Below are 15,299 nucleotides of genomic sequence, written 5' to 3' on the forward strand. Positions count from 1 at the left end.
ACTGCTGCCAACATGGAGCACCCTCTGCTCCATGCTGGGAGCTCTAGTACCTTTATTAATAGACAGATTACAGAGGGTGTTACTTCTGACACCCGATGCGATCAACCTGTATAATATATAGATGCAGGCGGCCGGCCGCTCTTCTCTGGTCCCACTGTAGTATGAGTATATGCCATATATATACCTATTGTTCATATTTCCCGCAGGGAGCTGTGATTGGCTGGAACCATCTGGCCAATCACAGCTCTCTGCGGGAAATATGAATAAGTGATGTGAATTCTATTCACATCACTGGCCGGCCGGAGTATAGTGCAGAGATGCGAGCACAGGACAAAGTTGCTACATTGCTGCAATAGAAAGGACAATCCCATCAGGTATCAGGAGTGACACTTGCTGTGATCTGTCTATTAGTACAGGTACTATAGCTCCTATCATGGAACAGTCTTTTCCATACTGGGAGTAGTAGTACTGTACTACCTAAAAAAATTTAAAAATAGAGAAAAAAAAAGTGAAACACACACACACACTTTATTGAACACAATATTAAAATACATTACTAATAAAATAAATGTAAAAATTAATTATAATTCTTTTTACATTTAAATGGCCCCTTTCTACATTTTTATTATTGTCGGCTACCTTTTTAGGTCCCTGCCCACCTACATAAATCGATCCCTGTTTACATCATCATTTTTTTTTGTCTTTCAATTTTCGGGAGCAGACAGAGACCAGAAAATTCAGCACTCAATATGAAAAATGGGGCTAAAAAAGTAAAGTGAAAATAAAAAAAATTATGATTTAGATTGAAAACTAGAAAAAAATATTATGAAATGCACTCCTCATTCATTTTTAATATTGAGCACTGAATTTTCTGGCCCTTGCCCGCTCCAGAAAATTGAAAGACAAAAAAAATATATATATTAATGTAAATTTTTAATGTCAATTTATGTGGGCGGGCAGGGACCTAAAAATGAAGCCGACAATAATAAAAATGTAGAAAGGGGCTATTTAAATGTATGTTTTAAAATAAAAATTTTTAATTTTTTCATTAGTAATGTATTTTACATGCGCTGTAAATGTATGGCACTTAGCGCACAGCACCGTACATTTAAGGCGTGGCTGTGTCGCGAGCGCAGGAGATGCGCTCACTTCATACCCGGCGGGTTCCGACAGCTGTCAGCAGCCGCGGACCCGCCGGTAATGGCGGACATCAGTGATCACGCTGAAGTCTGCCATTAACCCCTCTGATGCCTTGATCAATGCAGATCACAGCATCTGCGGCAGTGCAGCACTTATAATGGCTGATCTGATCTCTAGCGGCACTGCCACGGAGATCAGATCAGCCAAGATGGTGGACGGAGGTCCCCTCACCTGCCTCCGTCCGTCTCCCGGGGTCTTCTGCACAGATCTGCCTTCCAGCAGGCCAAAGCAGAAGATCACCGATAATACTGATCAGTGCTATGCCCTATGCATAGCACAGAACAGTATTAGCAATCTAATGATTGCTATAAATAGTCCCCTATGGGGACTAAAAAAAGTGTAAAATAAATGTTAAAAAAAAGTGAAAACATTTGTGGAAAAGCCCCTCTCACAATAAAGTTTTAAATCACCCCTTTTCCCCATATTAATTAAAAAAAAGCATAAAAAAAGATAAATAATAAACATTTTGGTATCGTTGCGTGCGTATATGTCCGAACTATAAATATATAATATTAATGATCCCCTACAGCGAGCGGTATAAACTTAAAAAAAAGTCAAAAATTTCAGCTTTTTTGTCACATCAAACTGCAAAAAAACTTAATAAAAAGTGATCAAAAAGTCACATATATGCAAACTGGTGGTACCAAAACAAACTACAGATCATGGCGCAAAAAATTAGCCCTCACACATCCCTGAATATGGAAAAATAAGAAAGTTGGAGGTGGTCAAAATAGGGCAATTTTAAACATACTGATTTTGCAAAAAAAGTTTGAGATTTTTTAAAAGCAGTGCTATAACAGAAATGTATGTAACCATGGGTATCATTTTGATCTTATTGACCCAGAGAATAAAGAAAACATGTAATTTTTACCGCAAAGTGTACAGCGTGAAAACAAAACGACCCAAATTTGCTAAATGATGATTTTTGTTAAAATTTCCTTACACAAAAAAATATTTTGGGGCTTTACCATACATTTTAGGTTAAAATGAGTGATGTTATTACAAAGTACATCTGGTCGTGAAGTCCTCATATGGGTCTGGGAATGGAAATATAAAAGAGTTATGAATTTTAGAAGGCGAGGAGGAAAGAACAAAAACGCAATAATAAAATTGGCTGTGTCCTTAAGGTCGAAAGGGGCTGTGTACTTAAGGGGTTAATATTGTGTTTAATAAAGTGTGTGTATGTGTGTTTCACTTTGTTTCTCTTTATTTTTATTTTTTAGGTAGTACTACTACTCCCCGAATGGAACAGACTGTTCCATGATGGGAGCTGTAGTACCTGTACTAATACGGGGCACTGATACTACTAGATATATAAATTAGATCTCCCAGAAAAAATAATAGAAAAATTGTGACTGTACAGGGAACCTTAAAACTTAGCTTTTATTATGCTAGTATAAAAATAGCAATAAAGTGTCAAAAATCAAGAAAAAATTAAAAATCATTTAAAAATATTCAGATTAGGTTATCTGAAGTATTCTGAGGTTATAGAAGTACTCACAATCACTGTTGGTGCATTTTAAATACTTATGGGATGGGATAAGCATAATGCTATCTTTCATTTAAGATAGAGATAGGCATAAGGTTATTCTTTATATAAGATAGGGCCAGGGACTATTGATAGGATTCAGATTATTGGGTAGACTAGATGGGCCAAATGGTGCTTATACTGATCCCAGCAGCTGCTCATGAGTGTTGGCTGTAATATACTGCCAGCACCCACCATACATGGAAAGGATTCAGCTACCGAGCCTGCTCCACATGTCTCCTCCACATGCATCATGTACATGATAAGGGGTCCGGCTACGAACTTCTTGCCAAAGAGCCTTATTCTCTCCATTATTCTTAAATGGAAGTGTCACGAACCGGCAGGGCTGGTAGTGGATCCTCCAGACCAGAGAGGCGATGGCACGGGCCGTACCAGGGGAACGGAGTCTAAGGGACTACTGGTCTTCACCAGGGCCCACCGCAAAGCGGGATGGACTTGCTGCGGCAGGTAGTCCCCAGGTCATTCCCCAATAGCGGCTCGACCTCTCTTGGCAGCTGATATAGCGAAGTACACAGGGAGCAGGCAAAGGCGTAGTCGGACGTAGCAGAGGTCAGGGCAGGCGGCAAGGGTTCACAGGCGAGAATACGGTAGCAACGGCAACTATCACAGAAGGGAACACTTTCTCAGAGGCACTAGGTACAAAGATCCGGCAAGGGCAGGAATGGGCAGGTGCCTTTTATTGGGAAGGACACAGTGGGAGGTGAGGAACCAGCGCACCAATTACTGGTGCGCTGGCACTTTAAGTTTACTGAAGCCGGCACGCGCGCGCCCTAGAGAGCAGGAGTGCAGAGAGCCGTGCGTGGAGCAGGTAAGCTGAACAGGGACGCGGCGCGTGAGCGGGGACCAGCCGCCACGCCAGCCGCATCTCTGCCACTGTGGGACCCGTGCTCCCGGTCAGTGCATCTGACCGAGAGACGCTGGGACCCCGGGACAGAGGGTTGCGGCAGCGGGCGCTCCGGCCCGGAGGTGATGACCGGAGCGCTCGCTGTGACAGGAAGAAGGTTCAAACAACCAGGATTCTTCCCAGAGGGGGCCACCCAACCATCCTAAGTAAATGGTGGAGAAGGGCCTATTTAAGAGAGGTGACAAAGAACCCAAAGGTCACTATTGTTGAGTTCCAAAGATCCTGTGTGCAGATAGGAGAAGCTTCAAAAAAGGACAGCAGCACTTTAAAAAAAAAAAAAAAAAGCACCTAAATGATTCTCAGACTGTGAGAAACAAGAGGTTCTAGTTTGACTAACCTCTTAAGGATGCGGGGCCCGCTCCCACATCATAGCTGGTGTTCCCCCTGGTGAGGTGATGTCCCGGCAGCTCAGTGGTCCCGATCAGCTGAGAGGACGCGAGGAGAGTCCATACCCTCCTCTTTGGCATCCAATTGTCACTCGATTGCTCCATGCCTGAGATCCAGGCTGGAGCAGCAGAGTGCCGATAACACTGATCAATGCTATGCTATAGCATAGAATTGAATAGTTTATGCAATCAGAAGATTACATAATAAAGCATTATGGGGGCTTTAAATGTAAAAAAAAAAAAAAGTAAAACAAAAACTTAATAAATATAATTTAACCCTTTCCCTATTAAAAGTTTGAATCACTTTTCCCCCCAAAAAATATGTAAACAAAAATAAATATAAACATATGTGGTATCACCACGTGCATAACTGTCCGAACTATAAAATATGATCTTAATTAAACTACACGGTGAATAGCGTACACGTAAAAAAATATATATCAAAGTACAAAATGTTGTATTTTTAGTCACTTTGTATACCCTAACATTTTTTATAAATGATATCAAAATGTCCCATCAAATCAAAAATGGTACCAATAAAAACTTCAGATCATGGAGCTAAAAATGAGCCTTCAGATAGCCCCGCATGCAGAAAAGTTAAAAAGTTTTAGGGGTCAGAGGAGGAAATTTGTAAACATACTAATTTTATAATTTTTTAACAGTAGTAAAACAAAATCAAATCTATATAAGTTGGGTGTCATTTTAATCGTATGGACCTTCAGAATAAATACCGAAAAGTGCACTGCTTCGAAACAGAAGCCCACAAAGTTTTGTCCCACAAGGAATTTTTTTTTTTCACCGTAGACTTTTTTGGTAAAATGACTGATGTCCTTAAAAAAATGGTAGTGCATAACACAAGCCCCTATATGGGTTTGTAGGTGAAAAACTGGAAGCATTATGATTTTTAAAAGGTGAGGAGGAAAAAACAAAAGTGCAAAAACAGAAAAACCCTGACTGAACTTTTTGGCTTTAAATCTAAGCATTATGTCTGGAGGAAATACCATCACTACAGTTAGGGTGGCACCCTAAGCATATAGCCAAGACAACACAGGAGCGACTTAGAGTGCCCTAACTTGAACCCAGTTGAAAATCTCTGGAAATGGCTGGAGAGGATCTGCAGAAAAACCCGAATGCAGGTGTACAAATCTTGTGGCATCAAAATCAAGAAGACTAGACCGGTTCCAACCCACTGAGGAGAGAGTCCTAGGGAACTCCCACAAATTTTTGTAACAGCCTTGTGGGGATGTGTGTCATGTGATCTGCTTCTCATACATGTTTACAGACAGTAAATAAATCTACCAATAGGTGCCAGCAAAACATATGGAAGCCATTACACAGCTATATACCTCAGTATAAAAGGAGAGTCTAATGCCACTCTACAAACTTTTTCCTTCAACCACAAGTAGACTGGGTACCGGGACATTGCATGGCAAAATATATATATATTTTTTGTGCTAATTTGGTATTAATAGCCAGGATTTATTTAATTTCATTGTAAAAGTAGCAGAAATGATAAAAATAATTTCCTGTGAAGAAATACAAACGACATTGACTATAAATCCTAAACATCTGCCCAGTTCTGCAGCACAATCTGATTTTCCGACTTTTGAAAAGCTGGGTGGTAAGCACCGAAGTTTTAACTGTCCTTTAAAAAACAATAGCTTCCTGACAACCTCCAGCAGGCCAGAAGGGGCTGAGAGGGTACTGCTTTATCTAAAAGGTACAATTCCCATAGGGGGTCCACATCTATCAAACATTTATGGCATATGCTGTCGATATGCCATAAATGTCTCATAAAAATATCCCTTTAAGGAATGACACTTGGAAGAACACAACATTAAGCAATAATTGTTTACTTGAATGTAGAAATAACAACTTTTAATTCTTTACTGTAAATGTGCATTGACCCATTCAATGACATGGACTTAACCGAGAACTTGGGACATTGTCCAAGATAATAATGACGATCTACAAAAATCAGATGATGCTGCGGGGAGTTATCTATATTCTTGGATACACAAGAAAATGGGTCATTCATTTTTCATCCTTGCGGCAAAGCATAAGAATGCACTATTAGGAAAGTATACTCCTCCATCTTGACATTTTAAACGTCGAGCTTTAGATTTAATCACATTCACTTAGAATGCTTTAAATACATCTCAAGACTAAGACACAGTGCATGCTTTTCCCAGTACATCAAATGGAATTTATTTGTTCAGTGCTTGCGATATATACATTATGCCTTTTATTACTGTCACACAATTTAGCTCAGACGTACCTTTCCTAAGTCCTATACTGGCATCTTGTGTTAAAAAAGAATAACTACAAATATAGTGACCTGATATAATGAAAAAGGTAATATGGCCGTATGCTATTGGTAACAACTGGGTACATTTTTTGTGTAAGGACATTTTTTTTTATTGTAAAGCTGAATATACTGGACCATGGTTTATAGCAGTGACCACAGCTTGCGGACTATCACTCTAACACCTAGGTCTGGACTGTGCAGACTTCAGAGATGGACAAATAGACATGTCCTCAACCCAAACTAAGGAATCATATGTCCATTCACAATCACCTCATTGACCTAAAGGACTGGAGGGCCGCTCTGGAAATCTCAACTGAGGACAAAAGGTATAAGAATATGGAATGTACAATAAAATGAACAATAGTTGACGGTGAAGGGTTATTTAATATATTTATTGGAATGTTTACAGTTAATCTGTAATCAATTACTCTAATCTGCTGTGATGTCAAAGTGTGCATAGTGACTAGCTCAGTGGGGGTCCCAGTGATTGATCCTTAAACAATTGAACAGTTATTTCCTATCCTGTGGATAGGTTATGAATATATTTAGAGGAAAAAATCCTTTAAATGCACCACCAGGATTACCCCATATGATTTAATGGAAGGTTTATAAAAATGGGAGACTTTTTCCAATGTCTGCAATAAAAATGCATGCAACACTGATTTTTTTTATTCTTTTTATTTTGCATTTTAAAACATAATGGGGGAGATATATCAAAATCTGTCTAAAAGAAAAGTTGCCGAGTTGCCCATAGCAACAAATCAGATTGCTTCTTTCATTTCTGAAAAGGCCTCTGAAAAATGAAAGAAGCGATCGGATTGGTTGCCATGGGCAACTCAGTAACTTTTTTTTCTAGACAGGTTTTGATAAATCTCCCCCAATGTCTTTTAGTGTTATAGCATAATAAATAAATACTTTAACATCAACAAAGCCAACACTAAATGGCATAATATCTTTAAAGAGTACCTGTCACTAAACCAAACTTTTAATATATTGTTCTTTATGTTATTATAAGACGCTTTGCTATTTGCTTGCTGTTAAAATTCTCAACCTTTATGTTTTTAATGTGATAGAAATAACAGACACTATGTGGCTCTGTTTTGTTCCCAAACAGTTAATTTGGTCTCCAGAAGGACTTGCAAAAGTCCAAACTAAGGAAGTTCGTGCCGGGCATGGCGAGCTCTTGTAGGCTTCAGTGACATTGCGCCTGCTGGGGAACGTCCACTTTCTTCTGCCGGGAGCTCACACAATGTTAGCAAGGGGAAAGGTATGATACACAGCTTTTTAAAGCTTAGAATTTTTTTTAGGGCAGGAGGGGTGTTGGGAGTAGTTATTGAATATAACCTGAGTTAGTTTGGTTTTATGACAGGTACTCTTTAACCCCTTAAGGACCCATGACGTACCGATACGTCATGAGTCCGCTCCCGATCCATAATGCGGGGCCACGGACGGGACCTGTGGCTAATAGCACGCGGCATTGATCGCGGTGCCGTGCGCTATTAACCCTTTAGACGCTGTGTTCAAAGTTAAACGCTACGTCTAAAGTGAAAGTGGAAGCATGCCGGTTAGCTCAGGGAGCTGTTCGGGATAGCCGCGGCGAAATCGCGGCATCCCGAACAGCTTACAGGACAGCTGGAGGATCCCTACCTGCCTCCTCACTGTCCGATCGCCGAATGACTGCTCAGCGCCTGAAATCCAGGCATGAGCAGTCAAGCGGTAGAATCATCGATTACTGGTTTCCTATGAGAAACCAGTGATCAATGTAAAAGATCAGTGTATGCAGTGTTATAGGTCCCTATGGGACCTATAACACTGCAAAAAAAAAGTGAAAATAAAAAGTGACTAAAGATCATTTAACCCCTTCCCTAAAAGTTTGAATCACCCCCCTTTTCCAATAAAAAAAAAACACAGTGTAAATAAAAATAAAAATAAACATATATGGTATCGCTGCATGCGGAAATGTCAAAATTATAAAAATATATCGTTAATTAAACCGCACGGTCAATGGCGTTCGCACAAAAAAATTCATTTTATATCATGAAAAAATTAATAAAAAGCGATGAATAAGTCGTATGAAAGCAAAAATAGTACCACTGAAAACTTCAGATCATGGCGCAAAAAATTAGCCCTCATACCGGCCCATATGCGGAAAAATAAAAAAGTTATAGGGGTCAGAAGATGACAATTTTAAACGTATTAATTTTCCTGCATGTAGTTATGATTTTTTCCAGAAGTACGACAAAATCAAACCTATGTAAGTAGGGTATCATTTTAATCTTATGGACCTACAGAATAAAGATAAGGTGTCATTTTTACCAAAAAATGTACTACGTAGAAACGGAAGCCCCCAAAAGTTACAAAACAGCTTTTTGCTTTTCAATTTTGTCTCACAATTATTTTTTTTCCGTTTCACCATAGATTTTTGGGCAAAATGACTGAATCATTACAAAGTAGAATTGGTGGCGCAAAAAATAAGCCATCATATGGATTTTCAGGTGCAAAATTGAAAGAGTCATGATTTTTTAAAGGAAAGGAGGAAAAAACGAAAATGCAAAAACGGAAAAACCCTCGGTCCTTAAGGGGTTAAAGACGTACTTTGGTAAAATAAAAAATAAAAATATTAAAATCAACTGGTGCCAGAAAGTTATACAGATTTGTAAATTTCTTCATTTTAATCCTTTCTTTAACTCTTAATCCTTCCAGTATTTATCAGCTGCTGTATGCTCCAGAGGAAGTTGTGTAGTTCTTTCCAGTCTGACCACAGTACTCTCTGCTGCCACCTCGGTTCGTGTCAAGTACTGTCCAGAGCAAGAGAGGTTTGCTATGGGCATTTGCTTCTACTCTGAACAGTTCCTGCTTCTACATGGAAGTCCAGATTTACTTTAAAATTAAAAAAGAGCCACAAAGATCACTCATCTGTTGAAAGTAGGGCTTGTTGGGAGGTAGTTCTCAACAAGCAAATGTTAAAGTAAAATGGATATACCCCCCAATTTTCAAGCCCTTAAAATGTTCATTTTGTTTTAGGGATTGTAAGAAAGGTTCCATGGTGAGCAGGTATTGGGTATGTAACACTGGTTGCTGGTTGGCAACCACCGGCGTACTATGTGTCCTGGCTCTATTTGTCCTTGTTTAGTGACATTCTCTGTAGCATGTCTCTGCTGTGCACTCCTGCCTTTCTCCTCTAGGTTCTCTCTGCTGCTTCGACCATTGCTGCCGCTTCCCCTCTGTCCTGTAGGGGCTGTGCACGAACACTGGCTGAGACTTATAGGGCTAGTGTGCACTCTTTAATGGATCCTTCTCCAATCCCTGCCAGGCACCCCCTATAAGAGAGCACGCCTCCCTTCCAATGGGACCAGCACAATAGTGTAGTTTGTGCTACATGCAAAGATATCTGACCTGCTTCTGTGAACGTGTTTGACCTTGCTTGTTTTCTGACTCAGTCTCAGCCTAATTCCTCAGTTCCTGTAGGATTTTGCTGATCCTGACCTGGATTCTGAAGAATCGGTATTACTTAGTCACAGCAATAATCTATAGGACTAAGATGGAGATTGTAAAGGCCAGGAAAGCAAGGAAAATTCACAGTCATGTTCTTATAACCAGTCCTGCTTGTAGCATGATGCATTGTCCTGATGAAAGTGTCCTACTGCCATAGAGGGATGAACCTTGTTGGCTACAATGTTTAGATAAGCCATACTATCCAAATGTCCGTTTACAGGTATCAGAAGACCTAGGGTGTGGCAAGAAAATGTTCTCCACTCCATTACACCACCTCCAGCAGCCGAAACTGTTGACATCTGACATAATGGGTTCATAGATTCATGCTGTTTTTCCAAACTTTGACCCACCATGGTGCCACAGAAATATGGATTAATCTAACTATGCAATGTTTTCCTCTGCTCTGTATTTTATGCCTCTTCATCCAGTGGACCTTTTCTCTTTTCCTTTCTGTAGGAGTGACAACATCCATGTTCAGACATGTTAGTTGGAGCAACTGCATTGTGTGCAGATGTAATTTCCTTGACTATGCACCACCAATTTATCAGAATGATTATTGATGTCCTCCTCTGACCCCTTTTGATGATGAGTTGTTTATGTCAACAGAGTTCCCTTTAGCTGAATGTTTTTCTCATTGACACATCAAGAGAGTGAAGGTAAATTGTATGAGTGAATACTTTTGAGTGTGTCTTTGTGGGTGATTAACTCCAGCCAAAGTGCCTGGCTATTGCCATCTGAGCAAATAAAAAAAATAGAGGAAAAAAAGAAAGGCTGACACATTTCATTAAAGGGGTACTCCACTGCTAGACATCTTATCCTCTATCCAAAGGATAGGGGATAAGATGTCTGATTGTGGGGAGCCCATTTCTGGGGCCCCCATGATGTCCAGCAGCACCTGACATTCTAAACAAACACTGGGTTCCTGTGGCAGTGGTCGTCACGGCCACGCCCTTGTGCCATGATGCCACACCCCCTCCATTCATGTCTGTGGGAGGGAGCCTGGCTGTGACGTCATGATAAATAACGCGGGGTCACGCATACCGGGTCGGTCGGTCCCGGCGGCTAATGATAGCCGGGACGTTGTGCCGAGCACTGTTAACCCTTTGATTTTCATTTAAAATGAAAATGAAAGCTTCACGACAGCTCAGTTGGGCTGATCAGGACCATCGCAATAAAATTGCGCTGTGTCCCGATCAGCTAACACGCGAGCAGAGGTCCACTCACCTGTCTCCATCGCGTTCAAGCAATCGACTGCCTATAACACTGATCAATGCAAAGCTATGGCTTTGCAGGGATCAGTGTAAAGATCAGTGTGTGCAGTGTTATAGCCCCCTATGGGAGCTATAACACTTAAAAAAAAAAGTGAAAAAAAAGTTTAAAAAAAGTTTGAATCACCCCCCTTTTCCCATAAAAAGAAAAACTGTGTAAATAAAAATAGAAATGAACATATGTGGTATCGCTGCGTGCGAAAATGTCCGAATTATAAAAATATATTGTTAATTAAACCGCACGGTCAATTGCGTATGTGCAAAAAAAAAATCTAAAGTACAAAATTGCTTATTTTTGGTCACTTTTTATAAAAAGCAATCAAAAAGTCAGATCAATACAAAAATGGTACAGATAAAAACTTCAGATCACGGCGCAGAAAATGAGCCCCCATGCCAAAAATAAAAAAGTTATAGGGGGTCAGAAGATGAGAATTTTTTTTTTGTATAACTTTTCATTTAAAGAATTTCGTATTTTAATACAGAAGAAAAATACGACATGTGTACAGTGAGCATGAGTACGTTGCATTATATAAAGCAAAATTTGCAACTTAATGTATAAATTTTCCTGCACGTAGTTATGATTTTTTTCAGAAGTACAACAAAATCAAACCTATATAAGAAGGGTATCATTTTAAACCTATGGACCTACAGAATAAAAACAAGGTATAATTTTTTACCGAAAAATGCACTGCGTAGAAGCGGAAGCCCCCAAATTTCAAAATGGCATTTTTTGTCGCACAATAAATTTTTTTTTCCGTATCGCCGTGGATTTTTGGGTAAAATTACTAATGTCACTGCAAAGTAGAATTGGTGGCACAAAAAATAAGCCATAATATGGAATTTTAGGTGCAAAATTGAAAGCGTTATGATTTTTAGAAGGTCATGAGGAAAAAATGAAAATGCAAAAATGGAAAAACCTTAAGGGATTAATTTGTGGTAGTATTTTCTGGCAGTGTAATTTGAAGACTATAAGGCTTAATAATGTGCAGGCTTTATTTGAACACGTGTAAATATGGGTCAATCTTCCCACTAGCAGATAATTCTCAAAATGACAGCTAAGGGCTCGTTCACACAGCTCCCTGCTCCCATCAAAAAATTCCCGTTATGCAACCCGTTAATTAATGTTGCAAACGGGTTGCAAAGGGCGGTAGATGGATCCTATTGATCTCAATGGGATTTTTTTTTTACAGTCCTTTATCAGCCGTGTGCACCCGTTTTGTTTGTAACCCGTGATTTTTGACAGGCAAAAGAAGTTGAATGCAAACATTTTTTGTCTGTCAAAAATAACGGGTGAAAAATGGATCTTTTAAATTTAACATTGAAGTCTATGGGAAATGGGTTACCCTTCAATGTACCTGTTTGTACCCGTTAATTTAAATCCATTTTTGACCTCTTTTTTCTTCTCAGCATGCTCAAAGAGGTGGCATGAACCAGGAAGTACACTACAGGAAGTACAAAGCCTCCTAGGAACGATGGTGAGAAGGGAAGAAATACAGTGATCTGGCCATTTATACTATCCAAGTGGATAGTGCAAAATTACAAAGCTGAGCGCAAGGATGGCAAATATTCAGCATGGATTGAGTCTGTACAGTGTTTTTTGCTGTACATATGCTGTCCTATGTTTTGCAATGTTTATTAGGATATGTTTTATTTGGGGTGGGGGGTGTGTGGGATTGTCGGAGGGGGGGGGGTGGTGGTAGTGGGTAGGTGTATTGGTAATATATTTTTTTAATCGTTAATTTTTATTTTTTTTACAGTCAAAATATTTGAGCGCCAAAGTGTTCCCCCAGCATAACGACGCACACGTTCTGTAAGTAATTTCACTGTGTGTATCGTCTTCTTTTTTCAATACCAGTCTAGCGCAATATTTGTGCAGTTTTCCATAACCATTATGCAGATTGCTTTGTTCATTTTTGAAAAGGCCTCTGAAAAATGAAAGAAACAATTGGTTGCTACGGGCATCTGGGCATATTTTCCTCCCCCAATGTCTTTACCTAATGACTTGTGGCGTACTGTTGCATAACTACAATGGACAGACAGACAAAAGGTCTTGCTGTTATTTGTAGTTATGCAACAGCTGAAGGCACACATGCAGGTTCAAAATTGTGGCTCAAAATTGTAGCATGGAAAAGGCATTTTCAAGCATGGAAAAGGCTTGCTAGCCGAAACGTCGCATTGTTCATCTTGATGCAATAAAGACCCTGTAGCTTGCACTTTATCTGGACCTCGTTTGGGTGCTGTTCCGTTATTTTACTTGAACGGGTGAATATGGGGACAGTTAACAATGGCTGTGTGAACAGGCTGTGTGAACCTAGCCTAATATAGATTTGTTAGTAACTATCCTTCAAATGCACATGCCATTTCTATAACAATTCATACCTAAAAGTCACATTTTTTTTTTATATACAACCATAAAATAGCGAAGAACCAATGTCACTATGGTTTCTTATGTGCCACTAACAAAGTTTGCAACTCTTGGCAAAAAAGTGGCCAAGCAGTTTATATTTTTAGACTTTATCTGTCACCAATTATAATTATAGCTGTCAGTCTAAAGAATGTATTTACTAATTTCTATAAATGACTAAAGATGCTAATTGACTCACACGTCTAAGGATTTGTTTACACTACATTCAGTGTATACACCAAAGAAATGTCCCAACATAAAATGTATACTATGCTGTACTTATCAGATGGTTACATTATCTGGGCTTTACACACAATGGCCCTCATTTACTAAGTTAAAACCGACCAGTTTTTGTCTGGATATTTTGGTGCAGAGTGTCTGCGACATGTCTGCGCCAGTGTTCGGCAGGAAAATTTGACAAACCCGACATTGCTCTGTGAAAAGCCGAAAAGGGGGCATGGGCTGTCGCAAAGGGGTCATGCCAGGCACAAAAAGGGGTGTGATTTCACAACCCAACCTATTTACTATTGAATTCACAGAAAATCCTGTGGATAAATGGCTGGAAATATCCACCTAGAAAAAGCTGGTCAGGAAATTTTCCAGACTTTTCCCCATAGTAAATAGGGAGGAATCCTGAAAGTCTGAAACAACATTTCCTACTAGTAAAAACCCGACACTCTTGGTAAATGAGGCCTATTGTTTTGCATGTTTTTGGTAGTTTTTTTGCTGAATGTTTTGCAGTTTTTTTTTTCTTTTTTGAAATGTTACCTTTAATTATTGGAATAGCATTTTGTTTTGCTTTCTTGCCATTCTTGGAGTGTTATTTAGGTCAACTTTTTTTGGGGGGGGCATTTTTCAATAGTCTTCACAAACGCCAGTAAAAACATGTGTATAAAATGCAAAAAATTCAAAATGGCAACAAAACCATAGAAACATAGAATGTGTCAGCAGATAATAACCATTTGGCCCATCTAGTCTGCCCAATAATCTTAATCCTATCTATAGTCCCTGGTCCTATCTTATATGAAGGATAACCTTAGGCTAAGTTTCCACTTGTTTTTTTTTTTTTTTGTGTCAGTTTTTGGAAAACTGCCACTGCAGTTTATGAGCCAAAGTAAGAAGTGGATCCATAAGGGAGGAGAAGTATAAGTTCTTCCTTTATATGTCCTATTTCTTTTGAATACACTTCTAGCTTTGGCTCAAAAACTGCAGTTGCAGTTTTCCAAAAACTGCCAGAAAAAAAAAACAAGTGGAAACTTAGCCATATGCCTATCCCATGCATGCTTAAACTTCTTCACTGCATTTTCAGCTACCACTTCTGCAGGAAGGCTATTCCATGCATTCCACTACTCTCTCAGTAAAGTAATACTTCCTGATAGAGATGAGCGAAATAAGGTGGAGAGCCAGAAGTCATCCCGCTGCCGAATGATGACAATTCGGCTGTCACTACGTAAGCAAGTGAGCATGCATCGTGCCATTTGTGCAAGTGACTCGGAGGGACTCCCTGCCTCCATCTCCACTGCATACTGCCACGGTGTGTCTGCGTTCTCCGTCTCACCTTCCTCATAACCTTCTAGCTCCTCTCACTGCTCCTGCTCCTCCTCTCCTGTCATATTACTAGAAAAACCACCCATTTAGTGAAACCTAAACTGTGTTCCACTGTGCCCCTCCCCCTCCTCCTTCTCCTCCAGTTCAGCCCCCCACAGGGCTCATGTGGCCGTGAGATATAGGCGCCATGTCTCCAGTGCCCTGACCAGCCATCGTTTCCAACACGTGTCATCCCTT

The sequence above is a fragment of the Hyla sarda genome, chromosome 1, assembly GCF_029499605.1.
Source record: "Hyla sarda isolate aHylSar1 chromosome 1, aHylSar1.hap1, whole genome shotgun sequence".
NCBI classification, from domain to species: domain Eukaryota; kingdom Metazoa; phylum Chordata; class Amphibia; order Anura; family Hylidae; genus Hyla; species Hyla sarda.